The sequence below is a fragment of the Pteropus medius genome, unplaced genomic scaffold (assembly GCF_902729225.1).
Source record: "Pteropus medius unplaced genomic scaffold, Ma_sr-lr_union100, whole genome shotgun sequence".
Classification (NCBI taxonomy): domain Eukaryota; kingdom Metazoa; phylum Chordata; class Mammalia; order Chiroptera; family Pteropodidae; genus Pteropus; species Pteropus medius.
This window is the reverse complement of record NW_024350397.1, coordinates 304,763-320,046: the sequence shown is the minus strand read 5'-3', so window position 1 is coordinate 320,046 and position 15,284 is coordinate 304,763. Positions and strand designations below refer to the sequence as shown.

At 37.9% G+C, this 15,284-nt stretch overlaps 1 protein-coding gene across 11 annotated transcripts in view; it reads left to right on the top strand.

The window, feature by feature from the left end:
- The window catches only part of MKX (mohawk homeobox), a 57,998-nt gene that overhangs the window by 19,399 nt on the left and 23,315 nt on the right, over window positions 1–15,284 (top strand). Inside the window, exon 6 of one of the 11 annotated variants that reach the window (XR_005647956.1) lies at window positions 12,527–12,706. The exons of the other annotated variants lie outside the window; for them this stretch is intronic. The gene's annotated coding sequence lies outside the window, so the exon portion shown is untranslated. The remainder of the gene's footprint in view (window positions 1–12,526; window positions 12,707–15,284) is intronic. 11 annotated transcript variants of the gene reach the window in all.

Below are 15,284 nucleotides of genomic sequence, written 5' to 3'. Positions count from 1 at the left end.
ATATTTTGTTATTTTAGGTTGTATTTCCTTCGTGTGGTACCTAAGAATGGTATAACACTGATTTCATATTTGTGCGAATGTAAGACAAACTGTTTTCTGAAATGCAGCTGTATTCTCTCTTCTCGTGTGCTGATTCTCACTGCCTTGTATGTATTAAAATCTCTTTCAGGCTCTGAAATAATGTTTTACTCATTTTTATAGTTCTCCTAGCACTTACTACAGTGTCTTTCACATATTTGCTACATAACTTTCTTAAATGAATGAGTTAGTGTTTTAATGATTTATTCTGTCTGTCTCTTAAGTCATAAAAGGCATTTTGTTGTACATATGTATATGTTGATCTGTGTCTGTGAACATGATAAAAGAAAGAAAATAGGGCTATATAACTTTTAATGGGTCAAAAAGAAAAGGCAAATACAAAAAAGTTAAAACCGGAGGAAAAAAGTAAGCAAAAAGAAGCTTAAAATTATGAGATGTCTAAGAGATTCAAAATAAAAACTTAGAATTAACTGAAACTAAACAGATTTTTAAGTAAAAGAGTGCCTTTCAAGAAAATGCAAGAGTGAGAAATAGAAAAGGTTAGCTAGTTTAAAGAAAATCCACCAAAGAATAAGAAGTATAGCAGAAAGACAAATAAAAATACATGGAGCTTTAATGATTTTGACTTGACTTAAGTAGTGATACTTTTTGTCTCTATCTAGAGCGTTGCCTTGTAGGTGAGACTTAAAAGGAACAAAGCACAGATTTAGACCCATTGATTTAAACTCTTCTGCCACATTCACTCTCAGGGTTGATGTGACAGTTTTGACTTTTTAAGAAGGACTATTTTTAATCATATGATAGAATTGGAGAAAGTCTATGCAGGCATTTTACATTTTCTCTCTCCTCCATATGTGAGAGTAAAGATCCCATACGTTTTACATATTTTCCAGTAAAAAATGAGTTTATGAACATGAAATTTTGATTCTGCAGGAGAATTTTCTGTGTTTTGGCATTACTTTCTACTGGCATTCAATCAGTTGTAACTGATTTTCTGATACTCTGTGCGTTTCAAACTTGCTGCAGTGGTCAGTCACATCCTGGTGCAATCTCATAGAAGTGCTTGTTCATGTCACTATGTTTAAGACTGTGTCAGTATTTCCATTCAGAGACTTTTTCATTCCCCAGGGCTTCTAAATAAGTCATAAAAATTCAAGCCAAACTCAAAGTTGGCATAAAAGGGCCTTTTTCCCCCCCTTTCTCCTATGTATAAGGGATATAAGTACATAACTCCCACTAATTCTAAATTTAGTTAGGTTTGTAAACTCTTTACACACTGACAAGACCAAATAAGATCTGTTGACACCACTCCAGTCTGGTACTAAAAAGGATGTCAGAAAGGTTTTACTGTCTTTGAAAATAACAAGACATTCTATTTAATGAATACGGAAGTGGTTTCTTTTCTTTCTTTCTTTTTTGGTTCGTTGCAGTTAGTTTTTCTTTCTGCCTCCCTACTTTGTCTCTAAAATTAAACAGGTATGTTTCTATGTCAAAATTTGTCTTGTTGATGTCACAGAGGTTTTACTCAAGATAAATATGTGTTTTCTTCCAGTTCACAATTTTGGTACTTTTCAGTTTGGGAAGTTTGTGTTCTGTTTCCTATTAGAAATTATACCATTTATAAGTATAAGTTTTGAGGAAGCAAAAAATAATAGTTTAGTTTACTTTGTTCAATTGCTTTCACAAAATTTGAAGTTTTTCTTGGTTTTCAGTTTACACAAAGAATGACATTTAAATAGCAGCTGTATAATGACTCTTTTCTCTCTTTCTGCTTTGACCATTTCGTTACCCAATTTCTCTCATTTTCATTGTACTAAAAAGGGGAAGAGTCAAAGATTTTATAAATCCAGCAGTGAATTTTTAAAGAGTCCTCTACTTCAGTCCCTCAATTTGTAGATGAGGAAATCATTTTAGGCTTCTCCCTAGGCATCAAAATTGTTGGTTTTATGGGGATCAGTTGCTTGATTAGCTTGGAGATGTGACCCTGGTCCCCAGTACAGTAAGTATAATTGCTTTTGAGAATTTCAGGTACTTAACTGACTTTTACTGAAAAAATATTTAAATCATTAGTGTCGAACTTTTGAGAATTGAGGCTAAGCATGTGTACATTTTTTAAAATGTCTCTTTGAACGCCTGCAGTGTAAAGGTCTTCACATATGTTGATAGATTGCAGGTTACAGTCGTCATACAGTAGCTAGGGGTCATCCTTGGTTACTAAGGGAAATAGGAATGGTTTGCAGAAGATCTCAAACAGTTGATACTGCTGGGGTGTGTGCGAGTGCATGTGCGTGTGTGCGTGTGTGCGTGTGTGTGTTTGCGTGTGCACACATGCGCATGCGTGTGTGTCGAGTTGCGTAGTAGCCGTAAGTAATAGAAACTGAACATAGTCGGGTAAACGAAGTAGCTTTGAAAATGACCAATGATACCTTCCCTCTTTGTGCACACATCGAAGACACTGAGCCATTACCTGAAAGTGCTCAGAAAAAATGTGACTGATGATAACAACCCACCTGGAAGGTGGTGCTGAGAAGATTGCTCTCGGCTTTAAGCAACAGCATCGCTCATCGCTTCTAACGATTTTGAGTCTTCTCAGTCAGAAAAGCCAGTCATGAACCATTTTTCATGCCCAGTAGGACATGACGGTGCAAGATGCAATGGTGTGTTTCGGTGTCAAATTCGCATTCAGCGTTTCCTCGGGGGAGGCACTTCACTAAATGTACCAAGAACAAACTAAATTGAAGTTTAGACTTCACTATCTCACAGGTTTGGGTAGCACCTTAGTGATGGATGACACTGTGGTTAAGGTTAGGATGCTCTCAAGTGCATGTTGCTGCATCTTCTACAATCACTGGGCTGCAGATTGGGTTAAAAACAGCCTCTCGCCCACTGACTTCAGTGCTTGGAGCTTCTTTGATACAGTGACCAAGATGGATATCTTTGACAGAAAGAACGTGTTTCCTTTATACGTATATTTATATGTAATACATATTACACAGTGAATATATATATAATACACAAAGGCAATTTTGCCTTCGATCAGGCTTTATTTAAATAAAGAAAATAATTTTTTTAAAATAGTAATTTAGAGAGGAATATTTTGTTAATATAAAATTAAAATTTAAAAAAATGCAAATGCAAATGAAAGCTTTTAAAGCGCTGAAAGCGTGATTTCCAAGAAACAGTTTGCTCTTTAAGTTTTCACATCGTTGCCGGTATATTTAAAATTTAGAACTGATAGTCCCTTCACTGGAGCCAGACTCGGGTTATGGCGGACAAAGCCCTCAGTATGGCAGAGACATTTCAAGTAAGAATGCCCTGTTCTGCCAAGATTGTCATTATGACACTAAAACGTACCCTTTTGCTAAGGGCCAAAATTCAGAGTCTCTCCTTCCAGTTTCTACACTGATTTAGACAACAGATGCAGAAAAGGCAAAGTGGTATTCAGGATCGTTTGTCACATGGCTTCAGGGCAAGAGGATGGCCATCTGGCAAGAGCGAGAATTCCTTAAATGTTACTGGGTCTTACATTTCTAAACGTAAAATCCCTGGCCAGAAGTCGCTGGGTGCCAAGTGCCTTTGCTGTGATGTCTTTGCCCTGCGCAAAGCTAGAGGGTTGCTATCTTGTGGCTGCCTGAGGAGCCACAGAGCCTTCACTTGTTTGCAACTCAGATTGAATGCTATTGTTGTTTTGCATTTTCTTTTATTGTTGTCTTGGTTGCATTTATTCCTGCTGTATTTTTTTTTTTTCTCCTTTGATTCTCTTCGGAGCTGCTAAACCTTTCCAGCTGGATCAAGGAGTTTTTTCACAACCTGTCAGTAGTGCAATTGGTCTTGTTTTAGCTTTTATTGTGTCTCCTGGGTTCCTTTACTTTAGACCTTTTCAGAAACATGGCACCACTTCAGATTTACTCATAACCCATGGGGCCTCCAGTTTATCTAACCTGTGTACTTTTTCTTTCAGAAGATTTAAAAATTTTTTTCTTAAAGTATACTTTAAAAAGGATAAACATAAATCATCTGGAATAGTAATTCTCAACTATCTTGAAAGGTGTTTGAGGACTATTTCATGGTTACTATGATTGAAGCAGTAAAATTTAGTTTATAGTTACAATAACTTTCCTTTCATTTGGAAAATATAAAAAAGCTCAACTTTATGATTTCATGACATATTACCAACCCCAAATACCGTTCCTAATCCCCACCCCCTCACACACACACTCAGTGAAGTGCTAATAGGAAGCTCAGAGAAGAAGCATAAAGGCAAATGATCTATGTTCTGTTTGACCTCAGCCTGTCTGGAAGGTACTCTAACTAAATGAGAGCATAAAGGTCTGGGTAGCGGCTTGGTTGAAGCAATATGAATTTAATCTACATTTGACTATAATTTAATTACCTTTATTTTAAATTTCTGCTGCTTCATCTGTGGTTTGGAAAATGACTTTGCTGGCCCCTCATTTTCTCTCCATTCAGCCTCCTTGTCTGACCTGAAATGATCCATTTTCAGATTAGGCCATAGGAGGTTATAGTGTGGAAAGAGCAGAGAGCATTGCCTAGAAATCAAGAGCTCTGGATTCAGCCAGAACTGCTAGCCATTGGGTATGTAGCCAGGGCCTTGGTCCTTTTAGCTGTAAAATGAGGGCTTGTGACAAGATAATCTATAAAGACCTTCTTACCTCTGATCATCTGAAATTCTGTGAAATGCGTAGAGATGGAAGGAAGCCCACAGTTTACAGAAAGTCATAGTTAAATGCATACTGTATTACCTCTATTAGAAACAGAGCTTGGGCTCTGAGTAATAGGACAGGACTGGTAAAGGACCATTGGGGAGATGGCAACAGTAAGCCCCCCTGGTGGCAGACAAAGGATCCTGGTTTAGGAAGCCAAGAAGGGGGAAGACACATGGTTAAATCTGTCTATGTATTCTTTATGTCTTGTGTGATTTTTAGGAAGACCTATCTCAAGATTATAAAAGTTTGCTTTTACATCTTCTTCTAGTACTTTTATTATTTCAATTGAACATATGTATACACATAATCTACCTAAAATTTTTTTTGTAAATTGTAGAGGTAATGATTTGATTTCTATTTTTTCCCCAAAATTGATAGCCAGTTGTCCCAACACAATTTACTGAGTACTTCCACCTTTCCTTACTAATACGAAATGCTACCTTTATTACATATTAATTTCCTTTATATGTGTGTCTACTTCTAGACTAATGTATTCCATCAGAATATTTATATTCCTATATCAATAGCACACTGTTTTCATGTCTGTAGCTTTACTGTGCATTTTGACACATGGCAGAGTATGTCTACTTTCACTTTTTTGAAAATATTCTCATCAAGGCTCTTGAATTTTCCAGTTGAACTTTGGAATAAGTTTGACAAGTTCTATTTTAAAAATTCTGTTGGAAATTAATTTCTGATTGCATTGAATGTATATATTAATTTGGTGAATATTTTTAATTCTTATTTTATCAAGACTTCCCACTTTGGAACATGGTATAGTTCTCCATTTATCTTGATCATCTTTCATGACATAATAAATTTTTATAGTTTTCTTTACATAGGGTTTACATATTTCTCATTGAGTTAATTACTAGATATTTTATTTTGTTAACTTATTGTTTCTGTTGTGGATGACTTCTTATCTGTTACATTTTCTAATAGTTATCACTGATATGTAGGAAATCTGTTGGGTTTTGTTTATTTTTATTATATCCAGTTGGATTGTCAAAGTACACACAAGCCTATAACCTACAAACAATAACGGCTTTATGTATTGATTTCTATTTTTTCCCCAAATTGATAGCCAGTTTATCCTTCTCCCCCCACCTTCACTTCTTCTTTCCCTCTATTTATTATGCTACACTGACCAGGTTTTCCAAACAGTAATGAGTAATAGAAGTGATGGCAGACATTAAAAGGAATTTTTCTTATGTTTTACCTTTAAGTATAACATTTGCTGAAGGTCTCAGGTATAATCACTTTATTAAGTTACGAGATTCTCCTTCCATTCCTAGGTTATTTAGTAAGAGATTCTCCCTACCCCCAAACACACAGATAACTAAATAGGCTGCTGCCTTTATCACATGCTTTTTCCACAATTTTTAAGACCATCATCTAGTTGTCCTCTTTTAATCTATTTATACAGAGTAGATTTACTAGTCTTAAAGTGTCCTTGAATTATTGGGAAAAATCCTATTCCATCATGATATATTATTCTTTTAATGTTTCTGTATTGAATTTATTAATATTTTACTTTAGTAATTTTATATCAGAATTCTCAAGTGGAACTTATCTACATATTTATTCAAATGTTCTCCTTGCACAACTTTTATATTAGAGTTATGCTAGTCTCATGGAATTACCTGGAAACTATTCATCTTTTTCTACTGGACAAGTTTAAATAAAGTACAGATTAGCCCTTCCTGGTATCATGAGGATTTGAAAGAATTCCCCTGTGAAATGATCTTGGCCTGAGGTTTCTTGGTTTCTACTGTTTCTCTCACATTTTCTATTTTTTCCCTCTATGTTATGAACACCTTCTTTAATTTTGTCTTTCCAGATTACTAGTTTAGTCTTCAACTTTTCCCTTTCCATTTTAGTTTTATCTTCTTTTTATTTTCTCTGAGCATCTTTTTTTCTTATTGCTCCTTTTTTCATAGCATCCATGACTCCTAAGTCCCTACTCTGCACCTCTTAGTGGCCACACAGCCTTTACTAGGAGCCCTCTGTAGACAAGTGACCTAACCCGTTTAAAGAACATTTGTAGCTGCTGTGTCTTGGAGTCAGATGACCCATAGGCGATCTATAAACTCAGGAGGAAAGACTTGACCTAGCCTTTCTAATGTCCCTTAACTGTAACCTTTATGAGTCTCTTCATGGCCCACTTATTGTCTATGAACTGCTGACTTGGAATATTTTCTATGCCCTGTTGGAAGAAGCAGCTCACACTCTTCCTGTTCTGAGTTGTGGTTCTGTTTGGATTTCTCCACCAACTTGATGCCATATGCATTTCATCTTTTATGAATTTCTCAACTTTTCTGATTTGGCCATGGTACCCTTTAATGTTTTTGGGTATTGCTAGGCATTTACTTGCTTTTAAATTTTTTATTCTGTAATTTTAATGGATTTTGAGAGAAGTAAATAAAGCGTATTCAGTGCACCATCCTAAAGGGAAGTCTGTAACACAGACTTTTAGTAAATGATTTTATCATAAAAGATGTTTCCTTTTTTTTGATAGTTTTTCATGGGAATTTGCACACATTCAGAACTATGCACAGATTCTGAATATCAGAATAATAAATATAGAGTAATTATATACAGAATGGAATGTGGGAGCTCTTGGAAAATTCCTGATAGGTTTCATGTGCATAAACATGACACGTTATGATGGGTAAGATTTTCTAAGCAACAGTGCTTGAGATAAAAAACTGAATATAATTAAAATTTTTAAATGCCTGTAATTATAACATTATAATATAGTGGCATTTGGCAGTCACATACCTAATAAATACTATATTTTTGAAGTGTGATTAGAATCCAAATGAATACTGTTTTACTGTGTAGTTAAGCATGTGGCAGGGCATGCTAGAATTCACATTTCTTTTCTTCCTTCCAGTGGAAAACTTAAATTTTTAGTTTGAGTGAGTAGTGTTGGGAGTTTTTAAGTTAAACAAGGAGCTAAGAATTCCATTTCTTTTTGCCAGCATTTCCTTCAAGCAAAATGATCAATTAATGGAGTATTAAATAATCATATGCTTCATTTTTTTTTACCCTTTCTGACTTGGATTACTTTAATAATTTTAGCTAGTGTTACAGATGTACTTAATTGAAGTTATACATCAAAATAAAATGATACCATGAGAAAGAAAGAGCTATCTTGTTTCAAAACATCATATTAATAAAGTACATATGAAAATTTGCATATTAAACTTATTTCAAAAATGTCGCAATGTCTTGGCTTTCTTCTAACCAAACTTCCTTCCTTCCTTCCTTCCTTCCTTCCTCCCTCCCTCCTCCTCTTCCCTCTCTCTCTTCCCTTCCTCCTCCTTCCTTCCTTCTTCCTTCCTTCTTCCTTCCTTCCTTCCTTCCTTCCTTCCATCCTTCCTTTCCTTCCTTCCCTTCCTTTTCTTTTCCTTTTTAAACAATGAAGTGCGTTGTCTTTGTTCAGAACTCCGCTGTCCAGATTCTTCCTTGTAGCTGAGCTGACTGAATATTTTGCTGTATTTCTGTGTCTCTGGAAGTGGTGGGCTGACCACAAAAATACTTTTCTATGAGTTTTCTTTCTTCCTGCAGGAATATGCTTGATTGTCCAGCTGTCGACATGTGGAGACTGTGCTGTTTATACAGTAATGAATTAAAATGGGCCTCTGTTCCCAATATTTTCCTAGAGTAGCACCCTCTTTTATTGGAGCATCTAATATTTCCACAGCCCTTTGCTAACAGTGACTTTATTGTCATTGTATTAGACAGTACCTGTTATACTGGGTGGGTCTTTCCCTGGATTATGGAGCTGATGCTTTGGTACGCCTTTTGAATCACTAGGATCATTCTGACAAGGTCAAGAGCTTTTCGTATTATCACAAGTTGTTCTTGCCATTGGACAGACAGGTAAGTAGCAGATATCCAGACCTAATTCTTAGCCAGTGATTGCTGCATACGCCGCTGATGACTGTGGTTATAAATCAAAAAACAGTTTTCCTGCCTGTGTATCGGTTTTCTATTGGTGCATAACAAATTACCACAAACTTAGCAACTTAAAACAATGGCATTTATTATCTCAGGTCAGAAGGCTGGCATGGCATGACTGAATTCTCTGCTCAGTGTCTTACTAGACTGACATCAAGGTGCCTGTCACGCTGTGCTCTTACTCAGTGGCACCAGAAAAGAACCCATTCACAAGCTTATTTAGGCTTTGGCATAATTCATTTCCTTGTGCTTGTAGACTGAGGTCCCTATTTCCTTGCCTCTCAGCTTTTGGAGGCTGCTCTTTCTCGCTGGTCCCCTGCATTTTTAAGCCAGCAACATCACATGGAGTCTTTCTCACACTTGAGTCTCTCTGTGTTCCCCCTGGTACCACCAGCCAGGAGAAAGGTTTGCATTTAAGAGTTCATATAATTACATTGAGCCCATCCAGATAATCTCAAGTAATCTTCCTATTTTAAGGTCAACTGGAAATCCTGATTACATCTGCAAGTCACTTTTAACATGCAGCATAACATATTCGCAGATGTGGCACTAGGAAGAGAAGTCTTGGGGGCATAATTGATTTTTAGATAAGGTTTTGCCTGTTCAACCTCAAATATTTAGACGATAAACATCATCATTAGTGCAATCTTTTAGTTATAAAGTGTAAAAAACAATACTGTTTTAAAGGCTTTTGGTATGGATAATCTATAAAGTGAGTAATCAAAACTTATCTAAATATGTTTGTTGAAATTTATGTAATTATTTACATAGGAACCCAAAAAACCCATATGCATATGTATTCTCTTTATACATCTGGGTTAGCTTGCTTTCCTTAAGGATACATATATTTTATCTCATAATATAAGGCAGGCATCTTAACGTGTAGGCCAGCATCAGGCGGTGTGTTTCTAAGGAATGTCTAGAAGGGTCCCAGTGACATGAGGGATGTTAACTACACGTAGTAACGACAGCTGCCATTTACTGAGCACTTACTATGTGCCTGGCATTGTGCTTTACCTACCTGTGTTATTTCATTTAATTCACGACAACTCTATGGTGCATGTACTACTATCCTTATTTTGAGGATGAGAGAGCAGACTTCAATAGTAGAATTTGCCCACATAATCTGTGATGTTGCAGAGCCAGGATTCGAACTTAGATCTGTTTGACTCTAAAACCTTGCTCTTGACCCCTATCTTTTACTATTTCTCAAACCTGGGAGTTACAAAGTTGGTAGTTTACCTTTGAGAGATGCTTCCATCTCCTTTTCTCAGTCTTCTTCTACATGCTGGTTCCTTTTCAACTACCTTCCAAGGTGCTTATGTCCTTCAACTATGCTCAGTCCCAGCCCATCCTAGTACATACTCTATCTGCCCCTTCAATGCTCCAAAGTTAAGGTTATCAATGTCTCAATCAAAAGCTGCAGGCCTTTGTCTCAGGACAGCTGATACCTGTGAGGCTGTAAAAACAGCATGGGCAAAACACTTAATACGGGATGTAATAACGACAATAATGACAGCTGGTAGTCTGTTATTACCGAGCACTTATCAAGTGCCAGGTACTCTGCTAAGCACTCGTCTTGCATTTTCTTACTCCTCATAATAACCCCATAAAGTCAGTACCATTATTATCCCCATTTCCCACAGGGTATTTTGAAAGCAGAACTGATAAATCTCTAAGTGATAGAATGTGCGTGAGAATTTGAAGAGCGCCTTCTGGCCTCCTCCGGCCATCCTCTTTCCCCGTTCCTGGAGATTAGGATCCGCCACGTGCCTCCTTTGTCTTTGATGACAGCCTTCAGTCTAGAATTTATTTCCTTGCCTCTTCCGTCGTACTGCAGATCATGTCTTTTGTAGTCCCAGTGTGGGCATTCGAGGCTGGAGATGATGCCATTAGGATGGAGCCTTCTCTGTAGGATGGGCAATGACATTCTGGCCTTAGACTGCCAGGAGGGAGCATGGAGAATATCTGTAGAGAGAAAGGGAATCCGGAGACATAACAGTGGCTAGAAGGAGACAAGCATCTGCCTGAAGCAATTCACCCGAGAGCTATAGAGTCCAAAATTATGATGACGGTAGATAAAGCAATTGCACAGAACAAGAATGGTGGGGCCCTTCCTCAGGGGGAAGCTGTACTTTTGGAAGGAGCAGCAGACCTTTTGCAGGAGAAAGCAAACAGGACTGCAGTCAGATTTCTTCCTGTAGCTTCCTGAGTGGCCCCAGAATGCTGAAGGCAGGAGAGGAGGTGGCACTTGCTTGGAGCCCAGGGCTTTTGCTTTCGCTTGTCCCTGTGGTGCATTTGACGTAAGGCTTCTACTTCAAGTCACTCTTTGTAAAGCCACAGAAGATAAAATTGTGCCTTGAATTTCAGAATAGGTACATTTAGGAAACTTTAGATTCACATTGAATCATATTTGAAGGACAGTGCGGACACTTGATATTTTTAAATAATCCTTCAGTGAATCCTTTTGTTGTGTGAACAATAAAACTCAATTTCTGTGTTTCATGTTTAGATTCTAAGATATTGGGTTTTTCTTAAATTTAAAGTTAAACGACAATATCAAGCGCCTTTTTTTTAGGTCTGTCATTGTGTCAACAGTAATGCCTATTAAAATATTGCATCCTGGTCATACAGTGTAACTGAAATCACTGAAAAATATAATGAATGGATGAACTGTGACTATCAAGTTTTAAAACCACAAAAAATGTTGTCTTTATGTGTGAGTATATGCTCTCAGTTTTTGACCTTCCCATGATAATAAAGATTGTTACTTTAGGAGAATTAATTTTTTAAAAAAAAATTCACATGCTTTCTCCAAAAGTGAGACTCAATAACATTTCTTTAAAAGAAAAAATGCCTATCACTTTTAATCAATAATTAAAGCCAAAGTTTTCTTTTTAATTTTAAAAGCTTGTCCTTGAACTAAAATAACATGGAACGTTTTAAAACATGGCTCCAAGCTGCTGTAGATACATTTTCTTTAAACCACAGAGACTGCAGTTAGATTTCTCAGTGCCAGACAAACTGCAAATTATAACTGTAGCAGAAGTGACTGAGTTTCTGGATGTTGTAGTACCAGCAAGGCTGGTTGTTTTTTTGGAGCTGTTCCTCCCTTTGGGTTCTGCTCATGAATGACTTAATCCCTGGGCGAGATCAAATGTCATGCCCGTTGCCATGCGTTAAAAAAGCCTCTTCTGCCTTCGCACAAATTTGATGTGCTGGCCTACAGAGGAGCAAGGCAGTAGGCAGGAAGAGACACAGAACAGACATTGTAAAGGGAGACTAGAACACAGTGAAATTCCAAAAACTGGATGGCTGATAAAAATATCCTTTAAAGCAGAATGCCATTGTTTATTGTGGCAAGGAAGGGGGATAATATCCATGATTGAATTGTAAAAATATTTTTACTAAGGTCATTTTTGTACTTACTATTCTAGTATTAGCTTAGCAAATATCATGCCAGATTAGTCTAATAATATATTGTGTTGCTCTATATACTGTAGAAAGTACATGAACATCTGTTATTTTATTTGGTCCTCATTACAACTCTGCGAGGTAAAAATAAGGATAATTATTCCTACTTTCTTGTGATTGGGAGGGAGTGATCCAGCTCCTTCACAGAAGAGCCAGAAAGAAGTTGAGTCTCTTAGCTCCTCATTTAGCTTCTTTCCACTGGATTTTATTGTGTTTTCCATCTTGGTTGAGTGTACTCTAAATAAAAACTCATTTATTGAGTAGAAGTCTCCAAAACAGTGACTCCTAACTTATTTAGAGCTGCTCTTCCTTTTGTACAGGGACTGCTTTGAAAAGTGGATGAAAAGCTTTGGATCATTCTCTAGAGAAATGTGCATCCACTCCTCTCAACACCACACTTCTGTGGAACCCATATAACAACAGGAGTATCTCTGATCCTTTAGATTGTCAACAAAAAGTGGCTGCCACCAATCCAATGCTAGCAAGAAGCCCCAATCCAGGTATGGTAAAAGGAGAAACTTTATTCAAGTGAACCAGGGATATGCAGCCTCTGGTAAAAAACGAAAGTACGTTCCATAGAAACAAAAGAGAGGCATGCTAATGTAGAGATAATGCCTGCCCTGGTCTCTAATTGGTCCATTTTTATGCAAATAAAAGATCCGAATTTGCACAGTCTGATTGGTCCAAATAACATTGTTTCGATTGGTCTGAATTGTGGTTCCTGGTAGATTGTCAGGGAGCCACTCTGACTGATCAGTAAAGATGTAAAGAAGACTATAGCTGCACAGCTCTTATTGGACGGAACAAGTTTCAGCTCATTGGTCGAAACAGGATTCCAGGAACTCCTTTGTAAGGTTCAGCTCAGGTGGCACCTATGCAGTGCAGGAGGCTTGGCAGTTTGGTCTGGCTTTTCCTTGAAATGCAGTGTGTGTGAGGGGCGCCTTGTAAACACCTGCTGCTAGACTCTGGTTATGAATATGGGCCCAGTTGACCACAAGGAGTTCTTTTTGGCAGGTATATTCCTTTCCGAGGTCAACAAGATCTAAATAGGGTTCTCCTGGGCACTTTATTCGTACTGTGGAAGATTGGATCTTTCTGAAGATTTCTGCTGATGCCTGAGGGTTCTGTCTTCAAAGCATACAACACCGTGTACTTGCTTTCCAAAGTGCATTCAGTTCATGGTTCTTTTCATCATCCTACACATGTGGTTCCTGTTCTGCATCGCGTTGATTCAGATATGAATTTGACCCCTTTCCTCAAATGCCAAAAGATCCCCCCATTTTTAGAAAGAGTGTACAAGTAGCAGACTGTCTGGACAATTTGGAGCAAACGAAAAGAAGGCTAGAATCTCGCAGTTCTTCTAACTTCATACGGAATACTGTGTTTCCTTGTTTGTAAGTATCCTATAACTACCACACATGGGACTCTTCCCTGCCTGCTCTGCCTCAGGTGGCTCCCAGCCTCACGACATCTCCCTGGCTCCACACATCTCCCTCCTTCTCTACTCATCCCCTAGCTCCCCCGTTGCCTCAAAATCTCCAAGCTCTTTTCACAAAGTATAATGTAGTCCAGATCTCCCCAGATTCAGCTCCCGAACTCTGTCCCAGGCCTACTTTTCATGCTGAAACCCATCCACCCGGATGCTAAGCAAACCAAAGGGGCCTTGTAGTTCTTAACATGCACCTTCCTTATAAGGCATTTACGATGTTCAATAGCAATTTATTTTCTTCAATCGATCATTTTAGGGGTTTCAAGAAATTCCTAAAACCCAACCATTGTCCTTGCCAGGTTCGGAACCCCATTTGGAGATAGCTTCTGGGGTTTCTGATCCTTAAAGGACTTAGTTTAAAACTTTCTTGGGGTTCTTCTTTGGAGCAGAGTTGGCAATTAGGCACAGAGCACTTGGATGATCACCGCGGGGTCCCATCCAGGTCAGGACAGCTGGCACGGAAGTGATCTCTGGGCTCAGGACCCCATTCCATTCACATAGCAGTCTAGAAACAGAGGGTGATATTGATGGACTGGGGGATAAAAATCAGTCCAACAAAAACCGCTTTGGTTCATGATTATGTTCTTTATAGAGGAAATGATACATGTATTATTAGGAAAAGTGAAGAGCATGATCGAGGAATAGAAAATGGCACAAAATGGTATTAAAAAAAAGTGAACAGTGATTTTTGGAAAGAGGTCTTTTAGATAATTTCTTCCATTTGATTTAAATTTGAAACTTATGTTGCTTTAAGAGATGCATTATTTTTCCCAGTGATGGAACTTCCCTTCTCGGTGATGGTCTGTGATTTCGAAGCACTGCTGCTCGAGATTTACCTCTGTTTCTAGGGTATTAGAGCATGCATGGTTTTGCTCTTACTTGTGATGGGCAGTACAAAGAAGATTTTAATCTTACTTGAAAGCGGTGATATGATTGGGACAGAATTTATCACATTTCTGAAGGAAACTCCCTATTCAGCCCTATAATGTAATTTTAGAGTACCACAGGTAAACACAAATGTTGAGAAACTGGCAGAGGTGTGGCGTTTGGGATAGGCCAGAAATGTCGTTACACCCACTGCAATTATGAAGTTGCGTCGAAGAGGTAGAAATCTTCAAACTGAAAATCAGGCCCTGTCCATGCTTTCCTCCAGCACTGGGTACCTTCTGTGGTCCTTGACGCCTTAGCTCACTCTGATCAATCGGAGGAAGGCTGGGAGGATGCAGTATCAGAAAGTTGAGTCAATGGAGCAACTTCGGACACATTTTGTGTCTTCTCTAACCAGCTTCTCATGATTAGACCGGTCTCTTTAAGTCCTTTCTGCCTTTGTAAAAAAAAGTCACGCAAGGTAAAAGGCACTCGATTCACCTCTTTATTTTAGCCACTGACCAGTTATTGATCAATTGGTATTCCTCCTCTCTCCCTGATTGGAAATACCACATTTTGAATTGAATCTATCTTCTCTTTCTATTCTCCTCTATTTATTTTTCTTTCTCCTCATGTTCTAGTCCCACACTATTTTATTAAGGCTTTAGGATATGTTTAATATCTGGCTGTACTTATTCTTCTTTTTTCAGAGTTCTCTAGCT